This window comes from Pelophylax lessonae (assembly GCF_965119305.1).
Source record: "Pelophylax lessonae genome assembly, chromosome: 8".
NCBI classification, from domain to species: domain Eukaryota; kingdom Metazoa; phylum Chordata; class Amphibia; order Anura; family Ranidae; genus Pelophylax; species Pelophylax lessonae.
In genome coordinates this window covers 117772509-117786716 of record NC_138775.1, presented here as the reverse complement: position 1 = coordinate 117786716, position 14208 = coordinate 117772509, and positions in this window count along the sequence as shown.

Genomic DNA, 14208 nt, shown 5'->3' with positions numbered 1-14208 from the left:
CTTTTTAGACAATTGGAGTCCAAAATACTGAAAAAATATTTTCAGGCCATTAGACATCAAATGCAGTTATCAAAATACAGTCATTTTGACCCAAAACATTTTTTCAGGCCATTGGAGACAAAATGCAGATTTCTTGTCTAAAACCGGCTTTTTAAGACTGTAAAAGACAAAAATACAGTCATTTAGACAATAAACAATTTTCAGACCTTTGGTGACCAAATGCAGCTATTTTGACTATAAAAGGCTTTTTTCATACTTGGAGACCAAAACAGAGTCATTTTGACCAAAAAAATAAAATTTCAGGCCATTGGAGAGCAAATGCAGTTATCGTATCTAATACAAGCGTTTTAAGACTTTAAAAGACAAAAATACAGTCATTTTGACTAAAAGTTTTTTCACACCTTTGGTGATCAAATACAGTTATTTTGACTAAAAAAGGCTTTTTAGACACTTGGAGACCAAAATAGAGTCATTTTGACAAAAAACATTTTTTCAGGCCATTGGTTACTAAATGCAGTTATCGTCTAAAACCGGCTTTTTAAGACTGTAAAAGACAAAAATACAGTTATTTTGACTAAATTTTTTTCCAGACCTTTGGTGACCAAATGCAGTTATTTTGACTAAAAAAGGCTTTTTAGACAACTGGAGACCAAAATACAGTCATTTTGACCAAAAAAATTTTCAGGCCATTGGAGACCAAATGCAGTTATCTTGTCTAAAACTGGCTTTTTAAGACTCTAAAAGCCAAAAATACAGTCATTTTGACTAAAAAATGATTTTCGACCTTTGGTGACCATATGCAGTTCTTTTGACTAAAAAAGGCTTTTTAGACACTTGGAGACCAAAATACAGTCATTTTACCCAAAAAGTTTTTTCAGGCCATTGGAGACAAACTGCAGTTATCTTGCCTAAAACCGTCTTTATAAGACTCTAAAAAAACAAAATTCAGTCATTTTGACTAAAAAATGTTTTCAGACCTTTGGTGAACAAAATGCAGTTCTTTTGACTAAAAAAGGATTTTTAGACACTTGAAGACCAAAATACAGTCATTGTGACCCACATAGTTTTGTAGGCCATTGGAGACCAAATGCAGTTATCTTGTCTAAAACCGGCTTTTTAAGACTCTAAAAGACAAAAATACAGTCATTTTGACTAAAAAATGTTTTCAGACCTTTGGTGACCAAATGCAGTTCTTTTGACTAAAAAAGGCTTTTTAGACAATTGGAGACCAAAATACTGAAAAAATATTTTCAGGCCATTAAAGACCAAATGCAGTTATCTTGTCTAAAACCGGCTTTTTAAGACTAAAAGACAAAAATACAGTCATTTTGACTTAAAAAAATTTTCAGACCTTTGGTGACCAAATGCAGTTCTTTTGACTAAAAAAAGGCTTTTTAGACACTTGAAGACCAAAATACAGTCATTGTGACCCACAGTTTTTCAGGCCATTGAAGACAAAATGCAGTTATCTTGTCTAAACTGACTTTTCTAAGAATCTAAAAGACAAAAATAGTAATTTTGACTAAATTTTTTTTCAGACCTTTGGTGACCAAATGCAGTTATTTTGACTAAAAAAGGCTTTTTAGACAATTGGAGACCAAAATACAGTCATTTTGACCAAAAACATTTTTTCAGGCCATTAGTTACCAAATGCAGTTATCGCCTAAAACCGGCTTTTTAAGACTGTAAAAGACAAAAATACAGTTATTTTGACTAAATTTTTTTCCAGACCTTTGGTGACCAAATGCAGTTATTTTGACTAAAAAAGGCTTTTTAGACAATTGGAGACCAAAATGCAGTCATTTTGACCAAAACATTTTTTTCAGGCCATTGGAGACCAAATGCAGTTATCTTGTCTAAAACTGGCTTTTTAAGACTAAAAGACAAAAATACAGTCATTTTGACTTAAAAAATTTTTTTCAGACCTTTGTTGACCAAATGCAGTTATTTTGACTAAAAAATATAGAGACCAAAATACAGTCATTTTGACCCAAAACATTTTTTCAGGCCATTGGAGACAAAATGCAGATTTCTTGTCTAAAACCGGCTTTTTAAGACTGTAAAAGACAAAAATACAGTCATTTAGACAATAAACAATTTTCAGACCTTTGGTGACCAAATGCAGCTATTTTGACTATAAAAGGCTTTTTTCATACTTGGAGACCAAAACAGAGTCATTTTGACCAAAAAAATAAAATTTCAGGCCATTGGAGAGCAAATGCAGTTATCGTGTCTAATACAAGCGTTTTAAGACTTTAAAAGACAAAAATACAGTCATTTTGACTAAAAGTTTTTTCACACCTTTGGTGATCAAATACAGTTATTTTGACTAAAAAAGGCTTTTTAGACACTTGGAGACCAAAATAGAGTCATTTTGACAAAAAACATTTTTTCAGGCCATTGGTTACTAAATGCAGTTATCGTCTAAAACCGGCTTTTTAAGACTGTAAAAGACAAAAATACAGTTATTTTGACTAAATTTTTTTCCAGACCTTTGGTGACCAAATGCAGTTATTTTGACTAAAAAAGGCTTTTTAGACAATTGGAGACCAAAATACAGTCATTTTGACCAAAAAAATTTTCAGGCCATTGGAGACCAAATGCAGTTATCTTGTCTAAAACCGGCTTTTTAAGACTCTAAAAGCCAAAAATACAGTCATTTTGACTAAAAAATGATTTTCGACCTTTGGTGACCATATGCAGTTCTTTTGACTAAAAAAGGCTTTTTAGACACTTGGAGACCAAAATACAGTCATTTTACCCAAAAAGTTTTTTCAGGCCATTGGAGACAAACTGCAGTTATCTTGCCTAAAACCGTCTTTATAAGACTCTAAAAAAACAAAATTCAGTCATTTTGACTAAAAAATGTTTTCAGACCTTTGGTGAACAAAATGCAGTTCTTTTGACTAAAAAAGGATTTTTAGACACTTGAAGACCAAAATACAGTCATTGTGACCCACATAGTTTTGTAGGCCATTGGAGACCAAATGCAGTTATCTTGTCTAAAACCGGCTTTTTAAGACTCTAAAAGACAAAAATACAGTCATTTTGACTAAAAAATGTTTTCAGACCTTTGGTGACCAAATGCAGTTCTTTTGACTAAAAAAGGCTTTTTAGACACTTGAAGACCAAAATACAGTCATTGTGACCCACATAGTTTTGTAGGCCATTGGAGGCCACATGCAGTTATCTTGTCTAAAACCGGCTTTTTAAGACTAAAAGACAAAAATACAGTCATTTTGACTTAAAAAAAATTTTTCAGACCTTTGGTGACCAAATGCAGTTCTTTTGACTAAAAAAAAAGGCTTTTTAGACACTTGAAGACCAAAATACAGTCATTGTGACCCACAGTTTTTCAGGCCATTGAAGACAAAATGCAGTTATCTTGTCTAAACTGACTTTTCTAAGAATCTAAAAGACAAAAATAGTCATTTTGACTAAATTTTTTTTCAGACCTTTGGTGACCAAATGCAGTTATTTTGACTAAAAAAGGCTTTTTAGACAGTTGGAGACCAAAATACAGTCATTTTGACCAAAAACATTTTTTCAGGCCATTAGTTACCAAATGCAGTTATCGCCTAAAACCGGCTTTTTAAGACTGTAAAAGACAAAAATACAGTTATTTTGACTACATTTTTTTCCAGACCTTTGGTGACCAAATGCAGTTATTTTGACTAAAAAAGGCTTTTTAGACAATTGGAGACCAAAATACAGTCATTTTGACCAAAACATTTTTTTCAGGCCATTGGAGACCAAATGCAGTTAGCTTGTCTAAAACCGGCTTTTTAAGACTAAAAGACAAAAATACAGTCATTTTGACTTAAAAATTTTTTTTCAGACCTTTGTTGACCAAATGCAGTTATTTTGACTAAAAAATATAGAGACCAAAATACAGTCATTTTGACCCAAAACATTTTTTCAGGCCATTGGAGACAAAATGCAGATTTCTTGTCTAAAACCGGCTTTTTAAGACTGTAAAAGACAAAAATACAGTCATTTAGACAAAAAACAATTTTCAGACCTTTGGTGACCAAATGCAGCTATTTTGACTATAAAAGGCTTTTTCATACTTGGAGACGAAACAGAGTCATTTTGACCAATAAATAAAATTTCAGGCCTTTGGAGAGCAAAAGCAGTTATCGTGTCTAATACAAGCGTTTTAAGACTTTAAAAGACAAAAATACAGTCATTTTGACTAAAAGTTTTTTCACACCTTTGGTGATCAAATAAAGTTATTTTGACTAAAAAAAGGCTTTTTAGACACTTGGAGACCAAAATAGAGTCATTTTGACCAAAAACATTTTTTCAGGCCATTGGTTAATAAATGCAGTTATCGTCTAAAACCGGCTTTTTAAGACTGTAAAAGACAAAAATAGTTATTTTGACTAAATTTTTTTCCAGACCTTTGGTGACCAAATGCAGTTATTTTGTCTAAACCGGCTTTATAAGAATCTAAAAGACAAAAATATTCATTTTGACTAAATTTTTTTCAGACCTTTGGTGACCAAATGCAGTTATTTTGACTAAAAAAGGCTTTTTAAACAATTGGAGACCAAAATACAGTCATTTTGACCCCAAATTTTTTTTCAGGCCATTGGAGACCAAATGCAGTTATCTTGTCTAAAACCGGCTTTTTAAGACTCTAAAAGCCAAAAATACAGTCATTTTGACTAAAAAATGATTTCCGACCTTTGGTGACCAAATGCAGTTCTTTTGACTAAAAAAGGCTTTTTAGACACTTGGAGGCCAAAATACAGTCATTTTACCCAAAAAGTTTTTTCAGGCCATTGGAGACAAACTGCAGTTATCTTGCCTAAAACCGTCTTTATAAGACTCTAAAAAACAAAATTCAGTCATTTTGACTAAAAAATGTTTTCAGACCTTTGGTGAACAAATGCAGTTCTTTTGACTAAAAAAGGATTTTTAGACACTTGAAGACCAAAATACAGTCATTGTGACCCACATAGTTTTGTAGACCATTGGAGACCACATGCAGTTATCTTGTCTAAAACCGGCATTTTAAGACTAAAAGACAAAAATACAGTCATTTTGACTTAAACAATTTTTTTCAGACCTTTGGTGACCAAATGCAGTTCTTTTGACTAAAAAAAGGCTTTTTAGACACTTGAAGACCAAAATACAGTCATTGTGACCCACAGTTTTTCAGGCCATTGAAGACAAAATGCAGTTATCTTGTCTAAACCGACTTTTTTAAGAATCTAAAAGACTAAAAAAGGCTTTTTAGACACTTGAAGACCCAAAATACAGTCATTTTGACCCAAAATTTTTTTTCAGGCCATTGTAGACAAAATGCAGTTATCTTGTCTAAAACCGGCTTTTTAAGACTCTAAAAGACAAAAATAAAGTCATTTGACTAATTCTTTTTTTCCAGGCCTTTGGTGACCAGATGCAGTTATTTTGACTAAAAAAGGCTTTTTAGACACTTGGGAGACCAAAATACAGTCATTGTGACCCACATAGTTTTGTAGGCCATTGGAGACCAAATGCAGTTATCTTGTCTAAAACCGGCTTTTTAAGACTAAAAGACAAAAATACAGTCATTTTGACTTAAAACTTTTTTTTCAGACCTTTGGTGACCAAATGCAGTTATTTTGACTAAAAAAGGCTTTTTAGACACTTGAAGACCCAAAATACAGTCATTTTGACCCCAAAAATTTTTTCAGGCCATTGTAGACAAAATGCAGCTATCTTGTCTAAAACCGGCTTTTTAAGACTCCAAAAGACAAAAATAAAGTCATTTTGACTAATTCTTTTTTTCCAGGCCTTTGGTGACCAGATGCAGTTATTTTGACTAAAAAAGGCTTTTTAGATACTTGGAGACCAAAATAGTCATTTTGACCCAAATTTTTTTTCAGGCCATTGGAGACCAAATGCAGTTATCTTGTCTAAAACCGGCTTTTTAAGACTAAAAGACAAAAATACAGTCATTTTGACAAAATTTTTTTTTAGACCTTTGGTGACCAAATGCAGTTATTTTGACTAGAAAGGCTTTGTATACACCTGGAGAACAAAATATAGTCATTTTGACCCAAAACATTTTTAGGCCATTGGAGACAAAATGCAGCTATCTTGTCTAAAACCGGCTTTTTAAGACTCTAAAAGCCAAAAATACAGTCATTTTGACTAAAAAATGTTTTCAGACCTTTGGTGACCAAATGCAGTTCTATTGACTAAAAAAGGCTTTTTAGACACTTGAAGACCAAAATACAATCATTTTGACCCAAAAAATTTGTTCAGGCCATTGGAGACAAGCTGCAGTTATCTTGTCAAAAACCGTCTTTTTAAGACCCTAAAAAACAAAAATACAGTAATTTTGACTGAAAAATGTTTTCAGACCTTTGGTGAACAAATGCAGTTCTTTTGACTAAAAAAGGATTTTTAGACACTTGGAGACCAAAATACAATCATTTTGACCCAAAACATTTGTTCAGGCCATTGGAGACAAAATGCAGATTTCTTGTCTAAAACCGGCTTTTTAAGACTGTAAAAGACAAAAATACAGTCATTTAGACAAAAAACAATTTTCAGACCTTTGGTGACCAAATGCAGCTATTTTGACTAAAAAAGGCTTTTTTGATACTTGGAGACCAAAACAGAGTCATTTTGACCAAAAAATAAAATTTCAGGCCATTTCAGAGCAAATGCAGTTATCGTGTCTAATACAAGCGTTTTAAGACTCTAAAAGACAAAAATACAGTCATTTTGACTAAAAGTTTTTTCACACCTTTGGTGATCAAATAAAGTTATTTTGACTAATAAAAGGCTTTTTAGACACTTGGAGACCAAAATAGAGTCATTTTGACCAAAAACATTTTTTCAGGCCATTGGTTACCAAATGCAGTTATCGTCTAAAACCGGCTTTTTAAGACTGTAAAAGACAAAAATACAGTTATTTTGACTAATTTTTTTCCAGACCTTTGGTGACCAAATGCAGTTATTTTGACTAAAAAAGGCTTTTTAGACAATTGGAGACCAAAATACAGTCATTTTGACCCAAAACCTTTTATTTCAGGCCATTGAAGACAAAATGCAGTTATCTTGTCTAAACCGGCTTTTTAAGAATCTAAAAGACAAAAATAGTCATTTTGACTACATTTTTTTCAGACCTTTGGTGACCAAATGCAGTTATTTTGACTAAAACAAGGCTTTTTAGACACTTAGAGACCAAAATACAGTCATTTTGACCGAAGAAAATATTTTCAGGCCATTGGAGACCAAATGCAGTTATCTTGTCTAAAACCAGCTTTTTAAGACTAAAAGACAAAATACAGTCATTTTGACTTAAAAATTTTTTTTCAGACCTTTGGTGACCAAAAACAGTTATTTTGACTGAAAATGCTTTTTATACACCTAGAGACCAAAATACAGTAATTTTGACCCAAAAAATGTCAGGCCATTGGAGACAAAATGCAGTTATCTTGTCTAAAACCAGCTTTTTAAGACTCTAAAAGCCAAAAATACAGTCATTTTGACTAAATTTTTTTTCAGACCTTTGGTGACCAAATGCAGTTATTTTGACTAAAAAAGGGTTTTTATACACCTGGAGACCAAAATACAGTAATTTTGACCCAAAAAAATTTCAGGCCATTGGAGACAAAATGCAGTTATCTTGTCTAAAACCGGCTTTTTAAGACTTTAAAAGACAAAAATACAGTCAATTTGACTAAGAAATGTTTTCAGACCTTTGGTGACCAAATGCAGTTCTTTTGACTAAAAAAGGCTTTTTAGACACTTGAAGACCAAAATACAGTCATTGTGACCCACATAGTTTTGTAGGCCATTGGAGACCAAATGCAGTTATCTTGTCTAAAACCGGCTTTTTAAGACTAAAAGACAAAAATACAGTCATTTTGACTTAAAAATTTTTTTCAGACCTTTGGTGACCAAATGCAGTTATTTTGACTAAAAAAGGCTTTTTAGACACTTGAAGACCCAAAATACAGTCATTTTGACCCAAAAATTTTTTTCAGGCCATTGTAGACAAAATGCAGTTATCTTGTCTAAAACCGGCTTTTTAAGACTCTAAAAGACAAAAATAAAGTCATTTGACTAATTCTTTTTTTCCAGGCCTTTGGTGACCAGATGCAGTTATTTTGACTAAAAAAGGCTTTTTAGACACTTGGAGACCAAAATACAGTCATTGTGACCCACATAGTTTTGTAGGCCATTGGAGACCAAATGCAGTTATCTTGTCTAAAACCGGCTTTTTAAGACTAAAAGACAAAAATACAGTCATTTTGACTTAAAACTTTTTTTTCAGACCTTTGGTGACCAAATGCAGTTATTTTGACTAAAAAAGGCTTTTTAGACACTTGAAGACCCAAAATACAGTCATTTTGACCCCAAAAATTTTTTCAGGCCATTGTAGACAAAATGCAGCTATCTTGTCTAAAACCGGCTTTTTAAGACTCCAAAAGACAAAAATAAAGTCATTTTGACTAATTCTTTTTTTCCAGGCCTTTGGTGACCAGATGCAGTTATTTTGACTAAAAAAGGCTTTTTAGATACTTGGAGACCAAAATAGTCATTTTGACCCAAATTTTTTTTCAGGCCATTGGAGACCAAATGCAGTTATCTTGTCTAAAACCGGCTTTTTAAGACTAAAAGACAAAAATACAGTCATTTTGACTAAAATTTTTTTTAGACCTTTGGTGACCAAATGCAGTTATTTTGACTAGAAAGGCTTTGTATACACCTGGAGAACAAAATATAGTCATTTTGACCCAAAACATTTTTTAGGCCATTGGAGACAAAATGCAGCTATCTTGTCTAAAACCGGCTTTTTAAGACTCTAAAAGCCAAAAATACAGTCATTTTGACTAAAAAATGTTTTCAGACCTTTGGTGACCAAATGCAGTTCTATTGACTAAAAAAGGCTTTTTAGACACTTGAAGACCAAAATACAATCATTTTGACCCAAAAAATTTGTTCAGGCCATTGGAGACAAGCTGCAGTTATCTTGTCTAAAACCGTCTTTATAAGACCCTAAAAAACAAAAATACAGTAATTTTGACTAAAAAATGTTTTCAGACCTTTGGTGAACAAATGCAGTTCTTTTGACTAAAAAAGGATTTTTAGACACTTGGAGACCAAAATACAATCATTTTGACCCAAAACATTTGTTCAGGCCATTGGAGACAAAATGCAGATTTCTTGTCTAAAACCGGCTTTTTAAGACTGTAAAAGACAAAAATACAGTCATTTAGACAAAAAACAATTTTCAGACCTTTGGTGACCAAATGCAGCTATTTTGACTAAAAAAGGCTTTTTTGATACTTGGAGACCAAAACAGAGTCATTTTGACCAAAAAATAAAATTTCAGGCCATTTCAGAGCAAATGCAGTTATCGTGTCTAATACAAGCGTTTTAAGACTCTAAAAGACAAAAATACAGTCATTTTGACTAAAAGTTTTTTCACACCTTTGGTGATCAAATAAAGTTATTTTGACTAATAAAAGGCTTTTTAGACACTTGGAGACCAAAATAGAGTCATTTTGACCAAAAACATTTTTTCAGGCCATTGGTTACCAAATGCAGTTATCGTCTAAAACCGGCTTTTTAAGACTGTAAAAGACAAAAATACAGTTATTTTGACTAATTTTTTTCCAGACCTTTGTTGACCAAATGCAGTTATTTTGACTAAAAAAGGCTTTTTAGACAATTGGAGACCAAAATACAGTCATTTTGACCCAAAACCTTTTATTTCAGGCCATTGAAGACAAAATGCAGTTATCTTGTCTAAACCGGCTTTTTAAGAATCTAAAAGACAAAAATAGTCATTTTGACTACATTTTTTTCAGACCTTTGGTGACCAAATGCAGTTATTTTGACTAAAACAAGGCTTTTTAGACACTTAGAGACCAAAATACAGTCATTTTGACCGAAGAAAATATTTTCAGGCCATTGGAGACCAAATGCAGTTATCTTGTCTAAAACCAGCTTTTTAAGACTAAAAGACAAAATACAGTCATTTTGACTTAAAAAATTTTTTTCAGACCTTTGGTGACCAAAAACAGTTATTTTGACTGAAAATGCTTTTTATACACCTGGAGACCAAAATACAGTAATTTTGACCCAAAAAATGTCAGGCCATTGGAGACAAAATGCAGTTATCTTGTCTAAAACCAGCTTTTTAAGACTCTAAAAGCCAAAAATACAGTCATTTTGACTAAATTTTTTTTCAGACCTTTGGTGACCAAATGCAGTTATTTTGACTAAAAAAGGGTTTTTATACACCTGGAGACCAAAATACAGTAATTTTGACCCAAAAAAATTTCAGGCCATTGGAGACAAAATGCAGTTATCTTGTCTAAAACCGGCTTTTTAAGACTTTAAAAGACAAAAATACAGTCAATTTGACTAAGAAATGTTTTCAGACCTTTGGTGACCAAATGCAGTTCTTTTGACTAAAAAAGGCTTTTTAGACACTTGAAGACCAAAATACAGTCATTGTGACCCACATAGTTTTGTAGGCCATTGGAGACCAAATGCAGTTATCTTGTCTAAAACCGGCTTTTTAAGACTAAAAGACAAAAATACAGTCATTTTGACTTAAAAATTTTTTTCAGACCTTTGGTGACCAAATGCAGTTATTTTGACTAAAAAAGGCTTTTTAGACACTTGAAGACCCAAAATACAGTCATTTTGACCCAAAAATTTTTTTCAGGCCATTGTAGACAAAATGCAGTTATCTTGTCTAAAACCGGCTTTTTAAGACTCTAAAAGACAAAAATAAAGTCATTTGACTAATTCTTTTTTTCCAGGCCTTTGGTGACCAGATGCAGTTATTTTGACTAAAAAAGGCTTTTTAGACACTTGGAGACCAAAATACAGTCATTGTGACCCACATAGTTTTGTAGGCCATTGGAGACCAAATGCAGTTATCTTGTCTAAAACCGGCTTTTTAAGACTAAAAGACAAAAATACAGTCATTTTGACTTAAAACTTTTTTTTCAGACCTTTGGTGACCAAATGCAGTTATTTTGACTAAAAAAGGCTTTTTAGACACTTGAAGACCCAAAATACAGTCATTTTGACCCCAAAAATTTTTTCAGGCCATTGTAGACAAAATGCAGCTATCTTGTCTAAAACCGGCTTTTTAAGACTCCAAAAGACAAAAATAAAGTCATTTTGACTAATTCTTTTTTTCCAGGCCTTTGGTGACCAGATGCAGTTATTTTGACTAAAAAAGGCTTTTTAGATACTTGGAGACCAAAATAGTCATTTTGACCCAAATTTTTTTTCAGGCCATTGGAGACCAAATGCAGTTATCTTGTCTAAAACCGGCTTTTTAAGACTAAAAGACAAAAATACAGTCATTTTGACTAAAAATTTTTTTAGACCTTTGGTGACCAAATGCAGTTATTTTGACTAGAAAGGCTTTGTATACACCTGGAGAACAAAATATAGTCATTTTGACCCAAAACATTTTTTAGGCCATTGGAGACAAAATGCAGCTATCTTGTCTAAAACCGGCTTTTTAAGACTCTAAAAGCCAAAAATACAGTCATTTTGACTAAAAAATGTTTTCAGACCTTTGGTGACCAAATGCAGTTCTATTGACTAAAAAAGGCTTTTTAGACACTTGAAGACCAAAATACAATCATTTTGACCCAAAAAATTTGTTCAGGCCATTGGAGACAAGCTGCAGTTATCTTGTCTAAAACCGTCTTTATAAGACCCTAAAAAACAAAAATACAGTAATTTTGACTAAAAAATGTTTTCAGACCTTTGGTGAACAAATGCAGTTCTTTTGACTAAAAAAGGATTTTTAGACACTTGGAGACCAAAATACAATCATTTTGACCCAAAACATTTGTTCAGGCCATTGGAGACAAAATGCAGATTTCTTGTCTAAAACCGGCTTTTTAAGACTGTAAAAGACAAAAATACAGTCATTTAGACAAAAAACAATTTTCAGACCTTTGGTGACCAAATGCAGCTATTTTGACTAAAAAAGGCTTTTTTGATACTTGGAGACCAAAACAGAGTCATTTTGACCAAAAAATAAAATTTCAGGCCATTTCAGAGCAAATGCAGTTATCGTGTCTAATACAAGCGTTTTAAGACTCTAAAAGACAAAAATACAGTCATTTTGACTAAAAGTTTTTTCACACCTTTGGTGATCAAATAAAGTTATTTTGACTAATAAAAGGCTTTTTAGACACTTGGAGACCAAAATAGAGTCATTTTGACCAAAAACATTTTTTCAGGCCATTGGTTACCAAATGCAGTTATCGTCTAAAACCGGCTTTTTAAGACTGTAAAAGACAAAAATACAGTTATTTTGACTAATTTTTTTCCAGACCTTTGGTGACCAAATGCAGTTATTTTGACTAAAAAAGGCTTTTTAGACAATTGGAGACCAAAATACAGTCATTTTGACCCAAAACCTTTTATTTCAGGCCATTGAAGACAAAATGCAGTTATCTTGTCTAAACCGGCTTTTTAAGAATCTAAAAGACAAAAATAGTCATTTTGACTACATTTTTTTCAGACCTTTGGTGACCAAATGCAGTTATTTTGACTAAAACAAGGCTTTTTAGACACTTAGAGACCAAAATACAGTCATTTTGACCGAAGAAAATATTTTCAGGCCATTGGAGACCAAATGCAGTTATCTTGTCTAAAACCAGCTTTTTAAGACTAAAAGACAAAATACAGTCATTTTGACTTAAAAAATTTTTTTCAGACCTTTGGTGACCAAAAACAGTTATTTTGACTGAAAATGCTTTTTATACACCTGGAGACCAAAATACAGTAATTTTGACCCAAAAAATGTCAGGCCATTGGAGACAAAATGCAGTTATCTTGTCTAAAACCAGCTTTTTAAGACTCTAAAAGCCAAAAATACAGTCATTTTGACTAAAATTTTTTTCAGACCTTTGGTGACCAAATGCAGTTATTTTGACTAAAAAAGGGTTTTTATACACCTGGAGACCAAAATACAGTAATTTTGACCCAAAAAAATTTCAGGCTATTGGAGCCAAAATGCAGTTATCTTGTCTAAAACCGGCTTTTTAAGACTTTAAAAGACAAAAATACAGTCAATTTGACTAAGAAATGTTTTCAGACCTTTGGTGACCAAATGCAGTTCTTTTTACTAAAAAAGGCTTTTTAGACACTTGAAGACCAAAATACAGTCATTGTGACCCACATAGTTTTGTAGGCCATTGGAGACCAAATGCAGTTATCTTGTCTAAAACCGGCTTTTTAAGACTAAAAGACAAAAATACAGTCATTTTGACTTAAAAATTTTTTTCAGACCTTTGGTGACCAAATGCAGTTATTTTGACTAAAAAAGGCTTTTTAGACACTTGAAGACCCAAAATACAGTCATTTTGACCCAAAAATTTTTTTCAGGCCATTGTAGACAAAATGCAGTTATCTTGTCTAAAACCGGCTTTTTAAGACTCTAAAAGACAAAAATAAAGTCATTTGACTAATTCTTTTTTTCCAGGCCTTTGGTGACCAGATGCAGTTATTTTGACTAAAAAAGGCTTTTTAGACACTTGGAGACCAAAATACAGTCATTGTGACCCACATAGTTTTGTAGGCCATTGGAGACCAAATGCAGTTATCTTGTCTAAAACCGGCTTTTTAAGACTAAAAGACAAAAATACAGTCATTTTGACTTAAAACTTTTTTTTCAGACCTTTGGTGACCAAATGCAGTTATTTTGACTAAAAAAGGCTTTTTAGACACTTGAAGACCCAAAATACAGTCATTTTGACCCCAAAAATTTTTTCAGGCCATTGTAGACAAAATGCAGCTATCTTGTCTAAAACCGGCTTTTTAACCACTTAAGCCCCGGAGGATTTGGCTGCTAAAGGACCAGGGGTTTTTTTGCGATTTTTTACTGCGTGACTTTAACGGACAATTGCGCGGTCGTGCGACGCTGTACCTAAACGAATTTGACGTCCTTTTTTTCCCACAAACAGAGCTTTCTTTTGGTGGTATTTGATCACCTGTGCGATTTTTTGATCACGCGCTATAAACAAAAAAAGAGCGTAAATTTTGCAAAAATAACAATATTTTTCACATTTTTTTATATGAAATTCCCCAAAAAAAAAAGTAAAAATCAAAATTTTTTAACATTTTTCGGCCAATTTGTTTTATGCTACCTATGTTTGGTAAAAAAAATCGCAAAAAGCGTATTTTGATTGGTTTGCGCAAAAGTTATCGCGT